Here is an 8,293-nt window from a genome sequence, read left to right as displayed (position 1 = left end):
AGAAAGGTAATTTTCCTGGTGAAAGTCGGTAAATTGCCTTTTCATTGAGAGAAAAGTTAGGGATGAAATTATCAAAGAGTGCAGTGACTGTGAAAGGTCTCAGGCTAAGGCATAGCTTATATAAAGTTTGCTAAATTACCTTGCAAGGATAATGAGTCCACGCATTACAAAGTAGTAGTTTCATTTGGGAAGCCCAGCTCCTGTGAGTCTGGAGGGCTGATTCCGTGAGTACCTTCACAGATGGTAATATAAATATCCTAAGGTTAAGGTTTGTCTTGGAAGCTAGAGTAGAATTGATTCTCAAGTTGATTACATTTTTCCAGAAAAAGCAAAAGCAAGATGGTGATGTTATGGGAAAACTTAGAAAAATTTGATGCAGAGGGCAAAAGAGTGACATCTGATTAAAATGAGTCTTCACTTCATTACTTAAGGAGATTAAAGTCAAAGTATACCACTACTGTGCAACATTCTCCTACAGCAAAAACTTCACATGGTTAGGATATCTGACACAAACTACTAACTGTTCACAAGCCCTCCTTTCTTCCTTCTGGGTATACCAGTAGACTATATTCCTCAGTCTCCCCTGCTGTTAGGTGGGGTTGTGTGATGCTTCGCAATAAGGCATATAAAAAATCCGCAGGCAATCCCCTATGCTGTCATTATTTTCCCTGGCCTGGCAGCCAGAGGCAGAGGATACACTGGAGGCATTCTGGATCCTAGGAATCCTAGAAATGGCAGAGTCACTAAGTCAAAGGAATTTGAGTTCCCTCAACCCATACTTAACTGAGACAGAAGCAAGAAATAGAGCTCTTAGTGATTTAAACCACCGTAATTTGGGATGCATTTGTTTTGCATATAGCAACCCCTGACCTGACCAATACAGCAAAAAAGTATTACTTTTATCACCCTACGACTGTAGTTTTCAATGCTCCCAACTTCCTTAATGTCCACATCTCTTATGTTTTAGGAAACAAACTTTGTATGCTTTCTCAGATTCTCTTGACCACCTTTTCTGCTCTCTCTCTTCTGGTCAAGTCTGCATTCATATTATGATCACTGGTTTACCTTTGGACTTCGATGAAATAGTCCATAATACAAGGGATCTCTCTGAATGGCACTGACAAGCCAGGTTATACAAGCCGTCAGTGTAGGGGTAAAACACTCTGCATAAGATTTGACCAATAGGTAACTTGAGATGGGAGAAAGCTGGGAACACACATTTCTCCTCCTTTCCCTCTCCTAGGAATGACTCATTCTTATCACACTTCCGAAGAAGTTCTATGTGTTGTGTGAACACATGCACCATGCATCTGGCAGTATCTCTTAGTGACTCATCATGCAATGGTGACCAGTGTTGTAACATAAGGCATTAAATTTCTCTTCAACTTCCTCGCTTTGCTTCTGTTTTTCATTTATACTTCAGTGGGCTTAAATCTTCTAAATAAAATAATAGCATCTTAATCCTTACCTCAGGCTCTGCTTTTTAAAGAATCGGGCTAAATCATCTTATTTGCATCATTATTAGTTCAGTATCTAGTCTCTTATGTTCTTGTCCTCCACCAGGCCCCTACCTGACAAATCCTTGTCCAAGATCCTATACAAAGTTTTAGACAACAGTAATTATAATCTCATGCACAATGGCACAAAAGCCCTAAATATGGGAATACTGAATTTCTGACATGAAAGTTTTATAGAGAATCCTAATGATCATCAGGATCACTGCAAATAAGTGCAAGACCTGTCCTCTGTCTTTATAAAGCCCTGTTTAACAGGCTACAAATTAGTAAAAAAGATCGTGTGTTATAACACAGGTATATGTGTCAGATTTTATGGATGGCAAGCTGGATAGATTGTGATAGGAGTCTTTCCCATGTCTCTAAAATCACATTAATAGATAACTAAACAGAAATCCCAGGTAGATTTTTTTAAGGCAAATATCATAATTAGACATTTGAGCTACATGCATTATTTAATTACTGTTCTTATTGGTCTCTTTCCTATCTGTTTACTTTTACTAAGCATACAGTCCTCATCTGACTAGGCAAACCCTTTGAAGTTCAAACACTTACCATCATTTCTGCCTTAGGGAAGTTTTAAAATGAGTTATCTTTTCTTAGCATGTAGTTGAACACAAGAAAAAATTAAAAGAGCCTAGAATGAGGTATTAGCTCTATAATTTCATTATGTTGTTTAAATTCCCTAAAGATCAGAAATAACTATATTCAAAATTTAAAGGAGACATATTTCAAAGTCAAAAATTGTCCCTGTGGATTTTACTGGGAGCATTGGTTCTCTTTCACCAGTTCAGATGACTGAAAAGAAAATAATGCATCTGTGAGGTTTCTTCTTTATCAGGCCATCTTCTGATCATTTTACATATATTTTTCACTGAATTATTATCATTGTCTCATAATGTAGGTTGCATTATCCCTATTGTCTGGAGAGGAAACAGGCTCAAAAGATTAAACTTTGTGTAAAATCACATAACAAATCAGTCATTGGGACATACTTCAAACTCAGATTTTTATATCTAAGTTCACCTAGAACATTAAAAAATACATATATTAACAATTGTAGGCTAAAATACTTCTGAAAATCCAAAAGTACCTGCAGTAGTTTGTTAAAGTGTACTCTTGTAATAAATAGGGTAACACAAAATATACAAAATAATATTGTATTAAATTATACCCTTCTGATCATTCAACTTTTTGAAAACAAATGAAGTGAGGCATAGATTTCTCAGTAAAAAAAACTCTGGCATGCTTAATAAAGTAACCAATGTTATCTCAATGAACACAAAATATAAGAACATTCTTCTTTCAGTGGGCATTTGGCAACTTGTAAGGGAAATCAGGCAGCTGGGTCACTGTATAGTAAATTATTTAAAATTCAAATATATTCGCTTCACATCATACCCTGAAACAAATTCCAGATGTGTTAAAAAGTAGATTTTACTGAAAATTAAGTCAAAGAAAAAAAATTATATTGAATATTTATCAAACCTCCAACAAAGAAATGATTTTCAATTCTTTGAATATGTAAAAAATGCACAAAGGAAAATATCAGTAAATAGTACCATAACATTTAAAATGTGAATATAAAAAAATTTAAAAGTTAAACTGAGAAATTTTCCAACAAATGTAGTATTGGTTTAATGACTTGATTTTATTTTTATGCATGTGAAAGATGCATGTGAAACATTCAAACTTCTGATAGAAAAGTCACTAATAATATGACAGATACATGGATAAGGGTTTAAACAGATAATTGACATTTAAAGGAAACAGAATTATCAAATACAGATTTGAGAATGTAAGAACTTTCTTGTAACCAGAAAATGTAGATTAAAGCAAGTACCATTTGACATATGGAGCTACAAAAATAAATAAGTAAATAAATATCTAACATGCTGGTGAAAGTACAGTGAACTTACTATCCCATTCATTCTTGATGACAACATAAATGAGTATAATTCTTCTAGAAAGCAATTTGACAAATACCTTGTCAAAGGCAGTCCCAGTCCTTGGAATTTAGCCTAATGAAATCAGTCAAAATACTGAAAAAGTTACGTATATGAAGGTATAGCATTACACTACGAACAATTTGAAGCACCCCAATGTCTACTAGTGGGGGAAGGTTTTAGTATATCATCACTGGTCCACTAGATAAAATTTATGACTGTGTTTAGAATATTAATTGTAACTCCTGTTAAAGAATAAAGACAGGCCAGGTGCGGTGGCTCACGCCTGTAATCCCAGCACTTTGGGAGGCCGAGGTGGACGGAACAACTGAGGTCAGGAGTCAAGACCCACCTGGCCAACATGATGAAACCCTGTCTCTACTAAAAAAGATACAAAAATTAGCCAGGTGTGATGGGGAACTCCTGTAATCCCAGCTACTCGGGAGGCTGAGGCAGAAGAATTGCTTGAACCCGAGAGGCGGAATTTGCAGTGAGCAGAGATGGCACCACTGCACTCCAGCCTGGGTGACAGAACGAGACTCTGTCTCAAAAAGAAATAAAAAAGAATGAAGACAATTATAATACTTAAACTTAGTATTTATTGATGCAACAAATATGGATATGTTTGTTATAAGTATACATTTTAAATTGTTTCCAAATAACTGGAGTGGATAACATTAAAATCCTAATAACAGTTAAATTTTGAATTCACTTTTAACATTTGTCCTATTTTATTTTTAAAATATTTTCTGGGGCGGGCTTCTTTCTCTCTCTGTCTCTGTCTCTCTCTCTCTCTCTCTGTGTGTGTGTGTGTGTGTGTGTGTGTGTGTGTGTGTGTGTGTGTGTGTATACATATATATATATGTATTTTGTTTGTTTTGTTTTGTTTTTTGAGACAAAGTCTCACTCTATTACCCAGGTTGGAGTGCAGTGGTGCGATCTCGGCTCGCTGCAACCACTGCCTCTGGATTCAAGCAATTCTCCTGCCTCAGCCTCCTGAGTAGCTGGGATTACAGGCATGTGCCACCACACCCGGCTAATTTTTTTATTTTTAGTAGAGACAGGGTTTCGCTATGTTGGCCAGGCTGGTCTTGAACTCCTGGCCTCAAGTGATTCACCCACCTCGGCCTCCCAAAGTGCTGGGATTACAAGGGTAAGCCACCATGCCCAGCCTACATGTATATATTTTTAAAGAGGTTACATATCAAGACTGTGTTCGAACTGATATGCCAAATGTTGGGATAAGAAATAGCATGATCAAGATGAATAGGTGACAAACAATAAAAGTCAAAACATAAACACTAGGCGGGACATGGTGGTTCATGCCTATAATCCCAGCACTTTGTGAGGCCAAGGCAGATGGATCTCCTGAGGTCAGGAGTTCAAGACTAGCCTGGCTAACATCGTGAAACCCCATCTCTACTAAAAACACAAAATTAGGGCTGGGCGCGGTGGGTCACGTCTGTAATCCCAGCACTTTGAGAGGCCGAGGCAGACAGATCACTTGAGTCCAGGAGTTCGAGACCAGCCTGGCCAACATGGTGGAAACCCATCTCTACTAAAACTACAAAAAATAGCCGGGCATGGTGGCACACGCCTTTCTAATCCCAGCTACTCAGGAGGCTGAGGCAGTAGAATCATTTGAACCTGGAGGCAGAGGTTGCAGTGAGCTGAGATCATGCTACTGCACTCCAACCTGGACAATAGAGTGAGACATTGTCTCAAAAAAAAAAAAAAAAGATAGCTGGGCATGGTGGTGGTTTATCAGGTAAACACAGCATTGTGATGCATGCAGTCACAGTTAAGTAATATCTAATAATATAGATAATTTATGTTAAATTCACTTATACCATCTAGTGTCATATAGGGTAATGCCCCCAACTTTGCAAATGGATGTTTTTCAATAAAGAAATTAGAAAATTGTCCTGAGAGAGTTATCACTTTGGCTGGACTCACTAATGCCATCTTCAAAGGCTTCCTATGATAATTGACAAACTGGAAGAGGATATCAGCAGCTGTATAACCAATAGCACAGGTGCCAGTAGACCCTTGGTCATCCTAATCAGTGTGACCCTCTTATTGGAAAAGGTGGTTGCAAAATCAAGGAAATATGAGAGAGTGTAGAGGCTCAGGTGCAGCTGACAGAGGATATGCTCCCAACTTAACTGAGTGGGCCATCACTATTGCTAACATTCTGCAATCCATAATTGAGTGTGTCAAACAGACTTGCATAGTCATGCTGGAGTCTCTCCCAGTACCCCAGGAAGGGCATGACTATCCCTTACCAGCCCAAGCCATTATTGAGTTCTCTGGTCATCTTTGCAGGTGGTAAGGACAGGTATATCACAAGCAGCAACAGCGCAAGCTTTCCCCACACTACCCTGTCCATGTGCTTCAATGCTTATCTGGAGGGATCACCTCTAGAGTTGACTAAGCTGCACCAGTGGGCAATGCAACAGGCTTATTTTCCCATGATTCATGGCGACACTGGATTCAGTGCAGGTTTGAATGCATCTGCTCCAACTACTTCTCATGAACTCACCATTCCAAATCATTTGATTGGCTGAATAATTTCAGACATCAAGGCACCCAAATCAAGGAGATCCCTCCGAAATGTGGGGTGCAGATCAAAATTTTGAACCCAGTGGAAGGATCTACTGATAGCAGGAGATCTGCTGCCAGCATTAGTCTAGTTCAATATCTAATAAATGTCAGGCTTTCCTCTGAGACAGGTGGCATGCGGAGCAGCTAAAATAATGTAGATTCATCCATAATATCTTTCTGCTGTTCACCACCATTCATGATCCATCTGTTCTGAACACTCAGTGATTCCAGTTTTTAATAGTTTGTAAATTTTCTATTTCTACACTTTATTATCCACTCATGATTTTTAATTAAAGCCTTTTAATTCCTTTAAAAAATAGAAAATTAATTTAGCGAGAGAGAGAGAGGATAGATATAGACAGACAGAACAACAGACAGAAAAATAAATGTCTCCTGTGCCTCAGCATTTTGTATACAGAGTTCCACCCCTCTACATGATAATAACAATGTTTCTTGGCACTAAGTTACTGGAAACAGCTCTCCAACAATAAATCTGCACATCACCTGGTTCTCAGTATGCACGCAGCATGTGCAAGTCAAATTGATTTGAACCTGTTGATATGAGTTGATAAACCTCATAAACACAAGAGCTATAAAAATGACTGATACTGACTTTTGAAAAGTTCACTTTTCTTTACATACTAACCAAATATTTTCTATACTCAAATGATATCTTTGAAACCTGGGAGTCATCTGAGGTAGTACGGAGCTTTGCTCTTCCCTCTCACTTCCCTCCTCCTATTGCCATTAGGACAATACACTAATCACCACCATTTACTGAACCTTGTGCTTCCTATTCGCCAAGCACTTGGCATCTGCTATTTTATTTATCTCTTCACGACAAGCTCGTGAGGTCTAGACAATGATTCCTGGAGGGCTATGCATGACTCTTGAAAACACACTAGCAGCAGTCCTTCCTTCTATTTGCTCATAGGACTCATTGGGCCACCACTCAGAAACACACTATGGAAGAAAAAAATTAAGGATTTATGGTCTGTACTGTGATCTTCTCACACAGGTGATCTCAGAAAAGGTGCAAAACCAGACATAAGGAGTAAATTGTTGCAGCAGAAAGGAAATAAGCCTAAAAGTTATCTATTCCTACTTCTATTGTTTAGTTTGGGTGATCTTAGTTAAAGTCATTTAAACTCTTCAACTCTTCAAGCCTCAGGGACCTCATATTCATACACCAAAATGACCACCATTTTAATCAAAGCTTTTTTTTTTATAACTGAAACAGAAGTCATATCAGACATTCTTAAGCAAAAGTAAATTTGCCAGAATTATACAGGGATGTTGTTAGGAGCATAGCTGCATTTTTTCAGGATTTTGAATCCAAAACTGGAATGTTATCAGGAACCTAAATAGTTCCTTTTGGGGGGCAGAACTCCAACACCCGCCAGAAGGCATAGATTTAACCCCTAATTTCACCACTTAATTGTCTCATCCCTTAAACACTTCGGAATTTTATAGTAGGGCTTACCACAGTGAATGGCCCTAAGCAGGCACTCAATAAATGGAGGCTCCTTTATCGTTATTCTGTCATCAAGAAAAATTTGATAATAAACAATGATATACTTAGCCCCACAGAGTGGTAAGATCATGTTTCATAAATCATTAGGTATGCGGAAGCAGTATAGAGAAATTAAGGTTTTAGGCTGTAGAGTCAGTGTGCTTGTATTACAATTCCAAACCTACTACCTATTAGTTGTGTGACCTTAAGAAAGTAAATACTGATTATGATAATAAGAGCATCTGTTTAAGTGGTGAAGATTAAATGAGGTAACATATAACATTTAGTTTGGATCCTGATGGTTACTGAATTTTCAATAAGTATTAGCTACAAAGTTACTATTTTTAAAAAAATCTATAAAAATAACAAATTTTAAATAAACCAGAGAAATGGGAAACTTGAAGGAATCAAAAAGCTATTTTAGAACTACCACAACACAGTGGTGCATAAGGGGAAAACACAGTCTACCTTGGCCCCCACTTGACTCTTGCTGTCTTGAGTCTTCCCTTTTCTTCCTTTGAAAGTCATCAGGAATAAAGAAATGACTAAGGTGACATAATTTAGATGGCTTCCTGTACATTCTAGTGCAGCATCAGCACCACTTGGGAACTTATTAGAAATGCAAATTCTCAGGCTGTTTCTTAGACTTACTGTACCAGAAGCTCTTTGGAGGGGTAGGGGTGCAGCCCACTGTGTTTCAACAGGCCCTCCTGGTG

The 8,293-nt window shown here is 37.9% G+C and overlaps 1 pseudogene; it reads left to right on the top strand.

Moving 5' to 3' along the window:
- The first annotated feature begins 5,210 nt into the window (after positions 1-5,210).
- On the top strand, positions 5,211-6,212 carry LOC100427452 (poly(rC)-binding protein 2-like; annotated as a pseudogene).
- The last annotated feature ends 2,081 nt before the right edge of the window (positions 6,213-8,293 follow it).

Source organism: Macaca mulatta, chromosome 6, assembly GCF_049350105.2.
Source record: "Macaca mulatta isolate MMU2019108-1 chromosome 6, T2T-MMU8v2.0, whole genome shotgun sequence".
NCBI lineage: Eukaryota > Metazoa > Chordata > Mammalia > Primates > Cercopithecidae > Macaca > Macaca mulatta.
This window is presented reverse-complemented; position numbering and strand designations above follow the sequence as displayed.